The sequence below is a fragment of the Tupaia chinensis genome, unplaced genomic scaffold (genome assembly GCF_000334495.1).
Source record: "Tupaia chinensis unplaced genomic scaffold, TupChi_1.0 Scaffold138812_1, whole genome shotgun sequence".
Taxonomy (NCBI): Eukaryota; Metazoa; Chordata; class Mammalia; order Scandentia; family Tupaiidae; genus Tupaia; species Tupaia belangeri.
In genome coordinates, this window is record NW_006198705.1 from 899846 (window position 1) to 905969 (window position 6124).

General features: G+C 50.4%; 1 protein-coding gene across 1 annotated transcript in view; it reads left to right on the forward strand.

Moving 5' to 3' along the window:
* BPHL (biphenyl hydrolase like) overlaps positions 1–6124 on the forward strand; it is a gene marked incomplete at its 5' end in the record, with an annotated part of 32516 nt that overhangs the window by 25518 nt on the left and 874 nt on the right.

The window sequence follows — 6124 nt, forward strand, 5'->3', positions numbered from 1 at the left end:
TCTTTCGTTAAAGTCCAAGATAGAAAACCCCAAACAAGAACTGCCCTGACCACAGCAGTGGTGAGGACTCAGCCTTGTGCTTTGGTTGCCCTGTTCTGTTCCCGGCACTGAGCTCCCCTGTACATCCAGTCCTCCCACCTAGACCAGAAAGCACTGGCATTGGTCCCCGCCTGCTGGGTTAGCCAGCCCTGCCTGAGCATCTCCTGTCACCAGGCAGGACATCACCTACCTGACCAGCCCCAGCTCACTTTCAGAGAATTCCTGTTGAGGAGAGGTGGGTGGGTGCCCAGGTGCTGGAGAGCGTGAGGAGAATGTGACTGCAAAGCTCATTCAGGCCTGCGTATGCCCAGTGTGTATCAGTTAGCTGGGCTGTTGTAACAAAGTACACGCAGTGGAGATTAAACGGAAGGAGATGTGCTTCCTCACAGTTCTGGATGCTGGAAGTCCAGAGTCGAGGTTCCTTGTGCGGCCTGTCTCCTAGGCTGGTAAACAGCCATCTTCTCCCTGTCCTCCTGTGTGAGTTTATGTCCTAATTTCCTCTTATAAAGACACGAGTAATATTGGTCTCTGTCTCTCTGCCTCTGTCTCTCTCTCTCTTTTTTTTTTTTTTTTTGGCTATAAGGGTGTGTGCACTCTATAGAAAAACAGATGAGAGAGACAGAAAGCGAGAAATCAGCCCCCAGGGAGAATGGCCACACTGCAATCTCTTCTCCTCCATTCTCCTCTCAGCATCTTGGGCACGCACGCACATACACCCGGCGTGAGTTTAAGCCACTAGGTCCGGGACTCAAACCATGGTCGACTATGTGAGAGTTCAGCAACATAGCCATTATGCTAACTGCTGGTCCCTCTGTCTCTGTCTTTCTGGCAAGCGCACATGCCCTATAGCAAAAACCTCTCAAAAAAAAAAAAAGGAATGAGTGAAATATATACAACTAAGACCCAGTAACAGCTCAGCACACAGTATCTGTCATTCATGGCTGGAGTGCTGGCATGGGTGTGGGTGAACAGGGCCCCAGGAAACATTGGGATATAGCTTGATCTTTGAGCGGGGTCAAATTGCCTTCCCTTTGTCCCAACCTTGAGTAGCCCCAATATTAGTGTATTGCGGATGGGTGTATTACAGTTCAGAGAAGCAGAACCAATAATGTGTGTGTGTGTGTGTGTGCAGAGATTTATTGTAAGGAATTGACTCATACAGTAATGGAGGTTGACACGTTGCAAGGTCTGCAGGGCAATCTGGCAAGCTGGAGACCCAGGAGAGCTGGTGGTGTTCCCAACCTTCAGTATAGGAAGCTTGAGACCCAAGAAGCGCAAAAGCAATGTTTCAGCTCGAGGGAAAAGCCAGTGTTCCCATCTGAAGGCTGTCAGGCGGGAAGAATTCTCTCTTACTTGGGAGAGGTCAGCCTTTTTGATCTAGTCAGGCCTTCCGCTGGTTGGATGGGTTCCACTCACAGGGGGGAGGCAGTCTGCTGGGCTAGACCTACCAGTTCAAGTGTTCTTCCCGTCAAAAACAGCCTCTCGGGACCAGCAGTTAGCGTAATGGCTATGTCGCTGGTCTCCCACGTAGTCAACCGCGGTTTGCATCCTGGACCCGGTGGCTTAAAATTCATGCAGGGTGCGTGTGCGTGCGTGCCCAAGATCCCGAGAGGAGAATGGAGGAGAAGGGATTGCAGCGTGGCCACCCCCCTGGGGGGGGTTTTCTCGCTTTCTATCTCTGTCTCTCTCTGTCTGGTGAGCCCACACGCCCTATAGCAAAAACCTCTAAAAAAAAAAAACTAACAAATAAACAACAACAAAAAAAACCAGCCTCTCAGATATACCCAGAATCATGGTTCAGCAAGCGTCTGGCACTCTGTGGCCCCATCAGTCTGGCCCATAAGATTAATCATCACACTGTGGTATGTGTCCTTCTCTGCCAGGATTTTAGCCTTGTGGGGGTGGCCTGGAGGGTGGGCCATGTGCTGGCATTGGGGTAGGACTGGACTCTCTAGGTAGGGGCTGGATGGTCTCTGGATCACAGAAGGGAGGAAAGAGCCTCAGCAACCTTGGCTCTCTGAGTCTGGCCACCCATGTTAAGGTAAGGCCCAGGGAAGCCAAGCCACTAGCAGTGGTGAAACGAATCGCCTTAGTTAAACTGCACTGGTGACAGTCACTCTCAGCTCTGTACACATGAGCCCTGTCACTGGGGACAGGTGGGCACCGAAGGAGGGACAGCTGTGGTGACTTCCACTCCTTGGCCACTTCCAGCCTGTGGGCAGTGGGCCTGACACCCGGGTGATTGTCCCAGGATCACTCGCCCACCCACGCCCTCCCAGGTGACCGCTCGGGTGGAGGGGAAGACAGCTCAAGAAGTTGCTGTGACCCCGGAACAGGCTAATTGCAAACAGAGCTGGCCGGGGCTTAGACAGTCAAGTCCTTGGTATTTCAGAAAAAAACAGTCGCTAACCCTTTCTGGACGCGCCTCACCCACTACAGTTTGTAAAACCTCTCCTAAGGGAGGACTCTTCCAGCCGGAAGGGCTGTGTTACCCAACAAATATAAATAATTACACTTCACTCCATCAGAGCACATCCTTGATGTGTTTTACAAAATTAAAACCGTTGTAAGGACTTTCGTGCACCACAAGTGCAATATAAATAGAATAATAGCGTGGGACCAGCAGGTGGCGTAATGGTTACGTCACCAGACTCCCACATGGCCCACTGTGGTTCCAGTCCTGGACCCAATGGCTTCAAACTCATGCTGGGTATGTGTGCGTGTGTGTCTGCCCAAAATCCCAAGAGGAGAATGGAGAAGGGATTGCGGTGAGGCCATCCCCCTCCCCCCACCAGGGCATGATTTCTTGCTTTCTGTCTCTCTCTCTTCTGGCAAATGCACATGCCCTATAGCAAAATTCTCTCTTAAAATAAATACATAAATAAAAATAGGATAACAGCAGTTACTAAGTGCTTACTGTGTGCTCACAGCCCCGGGGCTGTGTTCCTCATACGCATGGTCTCATCCTGTCCTTAGAATAATCCTGTGGGGCAGACTCTGTTACTGTGACCACGTTCCTGGTGGCTTCGGGAGGTGACCCAAAGATGCTGCTTAGACCAGACACATGCTGACTCCCTCCAGAAAGCTCGTGTGTTTAAGCCCGGGTGACACCTCTGTTGACGCTCAGCTGCCACAGGAAAAAACTTTCACCGTAGTCAGAAGGTTCCGGCGAGGTTCCCATGGTCCCAGCAGGTTTAAGAAGGCTTTGTCCTCCGCATAGCACATAAATGTATCTGTCCAGCAGGCCCTGACGGCCCAGGGGTCCACCCAGAGCAGCCGCCCTGGAGAAAAAGCAAGGCCTGTTTTATTTTCCTTTCTATTGCTGAGACACATGGTTGCAACTTTTCATTCCCAAATGCCTGGCAGACTCTCAGCTGAGAGGGGAGGCCTCTGGTAAACCCTCCCCCTGGCTTTACTGACTGGAAGCTGGAAGGAGCTTGTGACTCACCCATCATGACCTTTGTACTCTTCCTGGGAAGAGCAGGATGAAAAAAAAAAAACTAAACTAAAAAAGTCTTCAGAGTTATTTTTTTTTTAAGCCATCGGTTCACCAGAGAGAGAAGGTGAGAGAGAGAGAGCGCCTCCCCTCTGTGGGGCCTGGACATATCATACTCCCGTCTCCATTTCTCCATCCTCTCAGGATGAGGCCTTGTGTACATGCACCCAGCTTGTATCTTTCAAGCTACCAGGGCTGGGATTCAGACCATGGTCAGCCACGTGGAATCTGGCTTCCTGATCTACTAGGCTATAGGCCAGGTCCCAGAAGGCCTCGTTTCTGAATTCAAAGGGGCCGTGGGCAGCCAGGACTGGATGGCCTGGGAACATGGGGCCTCGCTGTTGGCAATGGTGCTGTCCAGTTTGACAATGGAAGAGAGCCTCCACAAAGAACAGCAGCCTCCTTTGGTTTCAAGTTAAAACAGTCGGGACTAACAGTTGGTGTAATGGCTATGTCACTGGACTTCCATGTAGTGGACTGCAGTTCAAGTCCCGGACCTGGTGGCTTAAACTCACACCGGGGGTGTGTGTGTGTGTGCGTGCCCAAGATCCCAAGAGGAGAATGGAGGAGAAGGGATTACAGTGGGGTGGCCATCCCCTTGGGGGGTGATTTCTCGCTTTCTGTCTCTCTGTCTCTCTGTCTTTTTGGCGAGCACACATGTCCTATAGCAAAAACCTCTCAAAATAAATAAATAAATAAATAAATAAATAAATAAAAAAGACATGCACACAGACTTACTGGCAACTTCATGGTTTCATAAGTAATTTAGAGGTTTATCCCATTAATCTGAAATGAAGACACACTACATTGCATTACTTATGGTCTCCTTACCATCTGCAGCTCTTGCAGTTTAATTTAGAAGCTGAAAAAGGTGAGAGCGAGGAAGGAGAGGTACTTGCGTGAAGCTAGCAGCTCACCCCTGCACCGTGACCTAGAAGGGCTGTCAAGCAGAGGTAAAGCGCTGGCTGGATTTACACTGGGACCAGACAGCTTCTGGTCTAGAAGCATCCCTCTCGTTCTAAGGGTACCAGATGCAACAAGGACCCAGCCCCGGCAAGTAGGAACTGGCATATCCCTCTCAGAGACCCTTCATTTCTAACTGAGCCATGTGTTTGGTGGTGGTGGTGGTGGGGGGAGTTCCTACTAATTCTCCTGGTGAGTATGATTGTTTGAAACACTCTTCGTGGGCACGAGATTAGATCCTGGTTACTTGGATGAGAATCTCAGAGCAGAATTGTCGGCTGATATGTACCCCCATCTGGGGTCCTATCCCCGAGAGGAGTGCACAGTAGGGTTTGAGTAGGGGAGTGGGGTCCGATGGTATATCTGAAGAATGAATGTGTACTGAGGACCCCATACAGAGCAAGAATTTCTTTCTTTTTCTTTTTCTTTTCTTTTTTTTTTTTTAGAGGTTTTTGCCTTAGGATGTGTGTGTTTGCTAGAGAGAGAGAGACAGAGATGGTGAGAGGGAAAGTGAGAGATCCCCCCCCCCCCAGGGGCGATGGCCACACCTCAGTCTCTTCTTCTTCGTTCTCCTCCCACGATCTCGGACACACACTTGGCTCATGTGCCCAGGGTGATTTTCAAGCCACCAGGTCTGGGACTCAAACCACAGTCGGCCCTATGGGAGTACAGTGATGTAATCGCTATGCCATCTGCTGGCCCCAAGAGCAAGGATTTCTTTATTCCCTCACCCATTTGTCTGTCTGTCCATCCCTCCAGCATTCAGAGCAGGTCTTCCATATACGTATTTTGAAAGCTAGCACATGTGCATGGGCAAAAGAGAGAAAGCCCCCTTACGGGTCTCATCACACCACTGTCCCCGACCTCCAACTCCTCGGGATCTCGGGCCTGTGCCAAGCCATGTGACTTCCAGCACTGCCATCCAGTGTGCTACTGAGCCAGGTCTTCCCTTTTTTTTTTTTTTTAATTTCTCTAATGACAGAAGGTATGTGTGCATGCATAAAGAAAGAGAGAGAGAGACAGAAAGAGTGCACACCCTCTCCTCCACCCCCGTGTGACATTTCTCCCACTGCCATGCTTTTTCCTCCAGTTCTCCATCCTGCCAGGATTCTGGGCACATGTACCCAATAGGCTGGGACTTGAACCCTGGTTGGCCATGTGGAATCCAGCTTCCTCTCTGCAGTATTTAATTGCTACACTGCAGGGCCTGTGGTCGTCCACATTTTTAATGAAAGGGACATAGTTTCGATTTCCCCCAAATCTAGACATTACCACAGGAAGATTATAAGGAGCAGGACCAGCAGTTAGCATAATGGCTATGTCTCTGGACTCCCATGTAGTTAACTATGGTTGGAGTCCCGGACCCAGTGGCTTAAACTCACGCCCGGTGCATGTGCGTGCGTGCCCAAGATCCCGAGAGAATGGAGGAGAAGGGATTGTGGCGTGGCCATCTCCCCTGGGGGGTGATTTCTCGCTTTCTGTCTCTCTGTCTCTGGTGAGTGCATGTGCCCTATAGCAAAAATAACTGGGCAACATGGTGGGCAGCATGGTGGTTAAAGGCACTGGATTCCTACATGGCCAACCGTGGTCTGAGTCCCAGACCTGGTGGCTTGCTTTCTCTCTTTC